This window comes from Budorcas taxicolor, chromosome 11, assembly GCF_023091745.1.
Source record: "Budorcas taxicolor isolate Tak-1 chromosome 11, Takin1.1, whole genome shotgun sequence".
NCBI lineage: Eukaryota > Metazoa > Chordata > Mammalia > Artiodactyla > Bovidae > Budorcas > Budorcas taxicolor.
Genome location: NC_068920.1, coordinates 72,253,810 through 72,261,814, shown reverse-complemented (window position 1 = coordinate 72,261,814; position 8,005 = coordinate 72,253,810). Strand labels below are relative to the sequence as shown.

Here is an 8,005-nt window from a genome sequence, read left to right as displayed (position 1 = left end):
TAGTGGGTCAGACCAGCAGCAGACCACCAGTGATCATGACCTTTTTCTTTTTGAATCCGAGTTTGGCTTTGGGAAGTGCTTTGGAGCTTCTTCTTGGTCCAGCAACTGAGTTGGTCATCAACAGGTATTGTAAACAATCCACTTTTTATTGAATGTCACATTCTGATGGAGAAATGGTTCGTTGTTGCATAGAATTAAGAGAAGATGACACTTCAAAATGATTTTTTGATTTGTAGTTAGCTCATGAGGCACCCACTTACTGAGCTTTTTCACCTTTCCAGTTTGTTTCAAAGGCCGAAGGACCATAGAATGGTCGACACTGAGTTCTTCGGCAACTTCTCATGTGGTTGTAAGAGGACTGATCTGCTTCTGTGATAGCTTTCAATTGTCACTGTCAGCTTCTGACAGCTGGCCACTACACTACTCATCTTCAAGGTTCTTGTCTCCTTTGCAAAACTTCTTAAACCACCACTGAACTGTACATTCGTTAGAAGTTCCTGGGCCAAATGTATCGTTAATGTTGTGAACTTTCTCTGCCACTTTACAACCCATTTTGAACTTAAATAAGAAAATTGCTTAAATTTGTTTAAATCCAACCGTCTCATCCTCTGTTGTCCCCTTCTCCTCCTGTCTTCAATCTTTCCCAGCATCAGAGTCTTTTCCAATGAGTCAGCTCTTCGCATCAGGTGGCCAAAGTATTGGAGTTTCAGCTTCAACATCAGTCCTTCCAATGAACATCCAGGACTGATCTCCTTTAGGATGGACTGGTTGGATCTCCTTGAAGTCTCCTTGAAGACTCTCAAGAGTCTTCTCCAACACCACAGTTCAAAATACAATATACACATCAAGTAATAAGTCATTAGCAAAAGCAAAATAAAGTGAGAAATGAGCATTAAAATGATGTATAACATAACCACATTTATTCAGAATGTGTTCCAATATCAAATGGCAAGTTTCAACAGTGCAAAGACTGCAATTACTTTTGCATCAAGCTAATATTATAAAAGCAAAGTCTCAGAGCTGCTAATGGCCTTTTGGGCCACCATGCAAACAGGCTACGTGAGAAAGAAGCCATTCCAAAGTAACTGCAGAGCTGAACAATGACAGAAGATGCAATCAGGAGCACATGGATCCTGCCAAAAAAGAAAATGTATTGATTACCAAGTAAAGACAGAGAAAAAAATAAAAGATAAAGAGAGATTCAACTAATGTTGGAAACTAATTTCAGACTCCATCTCCCTGGAAATATAAATATAGATTATTTCTTTTTTAAGTTAGGGTTTAAAGGATTAAATTTGTTTCAGATTGTGTTATTTTTTCAGTGAATCCCTTGCTGGGAGCTGCTGAATTTGTTCACGTATCTGGTGATTTTTGTTTGCTTATAGAGAGGATGTACATATTTGTTCAGGACTAGGACTTGTAATAATAAGCAATAATTTAGGTATTTGATCCTATTCAAATTGTTTTATTCTGGTCAAAAAGATTATTTTCTTTGCTTTTATTCTGCTAGATTTTTGTTAAGAGTGGCTTCCAGTTGCCCAAGAGGATAGAGTAGGTGAGAGCCCTGCTCATTCATTTCTCCACAGACCTTGAGCTTACTGAGATGTCAAGTACTAGAGTACCCTTGGAAGTCAATACTCAAGTTGGCAGAGCTGCCATCAGCCTGGTTCCCTGAAAGATTGGATGGGGTGCACATAGACCTCCACAAAACACCCTTACACAAGAGAAATAAATTGTTTTCAGTTCTATAAATTTGGATTTCTTTTTTTCCAGAAGTTTACCCTTTTACCTTAACTAATACAATGAGATTTTTGGTTAGTCAAAATCTATTCTTCCCCATTCCCTATCTCCCTACTATTTCCATGGCATGGAGAGGAAACAGAAGTAGTAGCTCAATTGTGCAGAAAACTGTGAGAGAGATTTTGAGTTTTCATGGGTAGCTTGAGAAAGGGATAATGGGGCCACCTGAAATACAGAGAGAAATAGAAGAAAGAAGACAGCAGTTAGGGAGCCAAAGGAGAAAAAGTAGTTAGAAATAAATCCTCAGTTGTGGGAAGAACTGAGTATTAAAATATCTAATGCTCAATGTTGAGCTGTATACCCTGTGATGTAGCTCTCCTTCCATGATTACCCTCTTGAACCTTTAGCAAAACATGTTGCACAAAACTGTCTTATGAGAGATGATCATTAGAGGAATGACTGCAGGGTGGGTCAAGAAACAGCCCCAGATTTAGAACCAGATCTGGGTTCAAGTTCTTTCACTGTTTTTGTGGTCTTTACCCTTTGTGAGCTTAAGTTTCTTCATTATGCCTGCATGCGAAGTTGCTTAGTCATGTCCAACTCTCTGTTACCCCATGGACTGTAGCCCATCAGGCTCTTTTGTCCATGGGATTCTCCAGGCAAGAATACTGGCATGAGTTACCATGCCCTCCTCCAGGGGATCTTCCCAACCCAGGGATAAAACCTACATCTCTTACATTTTCTACACTGGCAGGCAGGTTCTTTACCACTAGCACCATATAAAATGACTAAATAATGCGCCCTGGAACTTCCAGTTAAACACAGCAGACTTAGCCACCCTCTCTGGAAGTCTCATCTAAAAGATGATGCTGTGAAAGTGCTGCACTCAATATGCCAGCAAATGTGGAAAACTCAGCAGTGGCCACAGGCCTGGAAAAGGTCAGTTTTCATTCCAGTCCCAAAGAAAGCCAATGCCAAAGAATGCTCAAACTACCGCACAATTGCACTCATCTCACACGCTGGTAAAGTAATGCTCAAAATTCTCCAAGCCAGGCTTCAACAGTACATGAACCATGAACTTCCAGATGTTCAAGCTGGATTTAGAAAAGACAGAGGAACCAGAGATCAAATTGCCAACATCCACTGGATCCTTGAAAAAGCTAGAGAGTTCCAGAAAAACATCTATTTCTGCTTTATTGACTATGCCAAAGCCTTTGACTGTGTGGATCACAATAAAATGTGGAAAATTCTGAAAGAGATGGGAATACCAGACCACCTGACCTGCCTCTTGAGAAATCTGTATGCAGGTCAGGAAGCAATAGCTAGAACTGGACATGGAACAACAGACTGGTTCCAAATAGGAAAAGGAGTACGTCAAGGCCGTATATTGTCACCCTGCTTATTTAACTTCTGTGCAGAGTACATCATGAGAAACGCTGGGCTGGATGAGCAGAGGCTGGAATCAAGAGTAACAAGAGAAATGTCAATAACCTCAGATATGCAGATGACACAACACTCATGGGAGAAAGCAAAGAAGAACTAAAGAGCCTCTTGATGAAAGTGAAAGAGGAGAGTGAAAAAGTTGGCTTAAAACTCAACATTCAGAAAACGAAGATCATGGCATCTGGTCCCATCACTTCTGACAGATTTTATTTTGGGGGCTTCAAAATCACGGCAGATGGTGACTGCAGCCATGAAATTAAAAGATGCTAACTCCTTGGGAGAAAAGTTAAGACCAACCTAGATAGCATGTTCAAAAGCAGAGACATTACTTTGGCAACAAAGGTTCATCTAGTCAAAGCTATGGTTTTTCCAGTGGTCATGTATGGATGAGAGAGTTGGACTATAAAGAAAGCTGAGCGCAGAAGGATTGATGCTTTTGAACTATGGTGTTGGAGAAGACTCTTGAGAGTCCCTTGAACAGCAAGGAGATCCATCCAGTCCATCCTAAAGGAGATCAGTCCTGAATATTCATTGGAAGGACTGATGCTGAAGCTGAAACTCCAATACTATGGCTGCCTGATGCGAAGAGCTGACTCATTGGAAAAGACCCTGATGCTGAGAAAGATTGAAGGCAGGAGGAAAAGGGGACAACAGAGGATGAGACGGTTGGATGGCATCACCAACTCAATGGACATTAGTCTGAGTAGGCTCTGGGAGTTGGTGATGGACAGGGAAGCCTAGTGTGCTGCAGTCCATGGGGTAGTAAAGAGTGGGACACGACTGAGCAACTGAACTGAACTGAACTGAACTGGAAGTCTCACTAAAACAAAAGTGAATCATGTTTTAGGTATAAACCCACAAAGACAAATAGAAAAGAAGAGTAAACAGTCACAAAACATCAAAAAGTGAAAGTGGATAACCAAATGGTAACTGACAATAGGTAAATTGTTGAGAGAGACCAACGATAGGCTAATCAGGCTGTTGTTGAATAGCACTGTTGTTCCAGCACCTGTGCACTGATGTTTCATTCTGCTGAAGCAGGTGGAATTCGCAAGCTTCTATCTGACTTGAGGCAGCCAACTTCAAATCTGCAGGAGCCAAGAGCCTGTGAATGAGAACTGCCATCGTCAAAACAGCCCTCACCCTGCCCACTTTGACCGGGTGGTTGTTGTCTCATCTGCCTGGGGGCCCAAATACCTGCTCCCTAACAAGGCCACTGAGCTAGGATTTCATGGTCCCATGATTGTTCCTGGTGTTTGGAGGACAGCTTATGGATAATACATGCCATTGACATGATGCTTAACATATACAACTCATCTTCCAGCTCCTGAGAGCCTCTCCTGCTGTCTTTGTTAAACATCTGCTGGGCATAGCCTCTGCCTGCAGCACCTGGCCAGCACCTCCTCTTCCTCCCTCCCTGAAAGAGCACACAGCCCAGCTGGGAAAACCAAGACTATCAAGGACCTAGGAAAGAGTCACAGAGCAATGCCTCATCTGCAAGGGCAAAGTGAGAGGCTTCAGAGCAAGTCCTGAAAGGTGTACTGGTCAATGAAAGGTGACTTGAAAGTCTCTGCTAGTCCCTGCATTGAGAGTGGAATCTAACCCCTCCTCTTGACTGTGGGCTGGCTCAGCTGAGGCTGTCACCCTTGAGACCACCAGGCTGGAGAGATCAGCTGTAAGCGCTCCAGGTGACAACCCCAGCTGATCTTAGCCTGGCAGCTCCCATCCAAGTCTCTCGGAACACTCACTCTGGGACAAGTCAGCAGGGAGTACCAGATGTCTGAATGAAGCATTTTAGACCCTCCAGACTGACCATCTCATCAGCTAAGGACTGTTAAGAGATTTTAATCAACATCATGGGAAACACTGAAAGGACTGTCCAACTGAGCCCCATCCAAAATTTCCCAACCCACACAATTGTGATGTATAACAAAAGAGCGGTTGCTTTCGTTGTTTGTTACACAGCAGTAGCTAGCTGAGGCAGACCACTCAGGAACAGGACAAGAGCAAAAGACATTCGTGGACTGGAGTGAATGGAGACATTTGTATTGACATTGGCGGGCACAGGGGGTTTGCAGGGGAAGAGACAGAGTGAAATGTTTCTGATCTTGAGGGGAGGAAAGCACCCTAAGGGAAAGGGCACTGAATTGGGAGAAAATGATCCCCGAAGTTGATGAAAAGGGGGCACAGCTGGTGGAGGAGTCCAGAATGCACGTGGGCCAAAAGAGCCTCCCTGAACCAGGGGTAAAGGAGCAGAGAGCTCAGAGGAAGAAAGCAGAAGGAAGGCAGAGAGCAGTGCCAGCTTCCTGAGCCCTTGTGGGGTTCTAGGCATCCAGTCTGCTGTGTCCCCTGCCTGAGTCAGCAAGGGAAGAGAAGGACCACCCTTATTTGCCAGGGAAACCCTCCCAGAGCAAAGAGCCACACATAGTGGGGTGCCCAGCTCTTCTCAGAGCCCTTCCACCCTTCCAAGCTCTCTGAGGAGGAAAGAAGGGGATGCAAGGTTCCCGATTCCAGGAGAACCAATGCAGGGTGAACAAGAAACTGCCCAGGGCCACACACCCAGTCCATGGGTGGAGCTGGATACAAGGCCTCTTGGATACCCAGCCCTATTCTTTCTACCAGGTTACACCTAAGTAATCACCTCAAAGAAGGTGAGGGGTAGAAAGGAGAGGTGAGTTGAGATGAGGAGGTTCACATCCCAGCTCAAAGATGGTTTCCAGGAAGGACCATGATTATTCACAATTCAGGGAGGGAGCTTACTGTGCTGGCATGCATGTGCAAGCACTTGGACACACACGCATGCACGCGCACACACACACATATCGGACTGCAAGGAGCTATGAATCACATACCACATTCTGCTCAGGGGAATGCAGGCTCTGAAAAACTTTCCAAAAACACAGGAGCACCAGACAGTCTGACTCCAAACCAGCTCTCTGCCTCTCTTCATCATGAACACTGATGCTCAGAGCCCAGGAAGGAAGCAGTGCCCAGATGGCTTCCCGGCAGTGCAGACCCACCCCCAGTATCCACCTCATGCCTGGACCACTGGTGAGCAGGGCCGTTGCTGGTCCCTCTGTGGATGGGGTGAGGAAAATGAGGGGCCATGGAGCTGTTCTTCAGCTGCCCTGCAGCCACAGAGCGCATGAACCACAGGCACACCCATGCTCACCCACCAGTGCCCGAGCCTGCTGTCGTCCTGAGATTCGTGGGGCTTTTCACTGGCCTGTGAACCCAAGTGACTCAGAGCTATGAGGTTTCCAGATCTCCCTCCCTGTAGCTCAAATGGCATTGCTGAGTAATCACAGAGAGGTTACAAGGATCAGAGCCACCAGTCTCCCCACCATCGAGCTGCTCTCTGGAGGATGGCAGAGTCCCTTTTCCCCAAGGGTCACCCTTCTTCACCGTCTGCTCTCCACCCAGCCCCCAGAGCAACGCCTCAGTCCCACCTCAGCCCTGCACCCCATCCCAGTCGTGGGCTCCATCTTGGCAAGCCAGTCTGCCCCCACCCGTTAGAATTCTGGGAAAGGCAAAGAGAGGAATGGAACAATGGCCTAAAATTAGAACCCACAACAGAAGTGTGGAACTCTGAGTCATGCATTGTTCTGCTTCTGCTGCTCTGAGTGCTGCCGGTAACCACGGTGGTTCTGGCCCTGATGGAGTGCTGACAAGGATCAGAGTGAGCCAGGCCTCAGGGGAGAGGGGTTGTGGGGAGTGACGGCCCATGGAGCCTGGGCTACTGGATGGCAGAAACTGGTTGGAGGACAGAAGGCCAGCACCACCTCGGGCCCAAAGCATTTGGAGACCACCTTGCACCTACCTGGCTGCAGCCTCCCTCTAGCAGTGCGCAGGGTGCAGTGGGCGTGTGCCATTACACCTGTTCACAGGAAATCACGGTTGGCTTGGAGGAGGAATCAACCACCATCAGGAGCCACTCCGGAATCACTGGTAGCTGGTCCCTCCCTCCTGAGACCCCACATGTGTCACCTTCTCAGAAAAAACTGATTCATGGGTGTGTTCTCCAGCTTGCAGCCCCAGGATGAGGACTGTGTCCTTTACCCTTTGGGTTGGGGACATCCATAGGTGGTGGCTCCCTGCACGGATCCTGGCCTGGAAGACCTCTTGTCCATCTTCTCCCTTCCCTTAAAGGAAACTGGTGTTTTGAGGGTCCCTGCTATTTAAGGCCATCCTCAGTCACTGCTGACATGAATGTTCCCACCCACAGGCAGAACCAACCCCTGGAAGCTCAGGTCCCCTGTGGAACACGATTTTCCTTGAGTTCTTGAGTTTGAGATTTTCCTTGAGTTTGCGCTGGGCTTTGAGAGCTAGAGCCAAGAGAAACAGCCCCGCGCCAGCCTTCAGTCTTCGTCATTGTCCACAGGGCTCTTCAAAGGTCTGCAAGAGCCGGAAACACCACCAGGGCAGCTGGCTTAAGAGGTGACTCCGAGACTCTGAATGTATGGGCCTCAGGGACCCTGCAGTCTGCCTTGGTACCATGTCTTCCAGGAGAGTCCCATGTGGGGGGCCGGGGTGGGGTGTGTCAGAGAAGACTGCACTTAGAGAACAATGAGCTGAGGCCTGGACATACGACATAATGAGTCTGGACATAAGACAGCCAGATTTGGGAGCAGTGACTGCAGGGGCCTGCTGCCCCTTTGGAGTGTTCAGAGTGTTTGACAGTCCAGAGGAGGATGCATGCTGGGCAGCATATGGGGGAGCAGGAATCTTAACTGAAAATTAGAAAGACTGTAAAGAGTCTTGAATACTAGCTAAGGACCCTGATTTTCTTCTCTTGAAGATGGGGAGCCACACAGGGACAGGA

At 46.9% G+C, this 8,005-nt stretch overlaps 1 long non-coding RNA gene across 1 annotated transcript; it reads right to left on the bottom strand.

The window, feature by feature from the left end:
- Positions 1 to 924: 924 nt before the first annotated feature.
- LOC128056844 (uncharacterized) lies at positions 925 to 6,359 on the bottom strand. Its single transcript, XR_008200180.1, has 3 exons — positions 6,036 to 6,359; positions 4,193 to 4,288; positions 925 to 1,133 (listed from the first exon to the last, which is right to left on the bottom strand). It is a non-coding gene; the product is annotated as an uncharacterized LOC128056844 (long non-coding RNA).
- Positions 6,360 to 8,005: the final 1,646 nt, after the last annotated feature.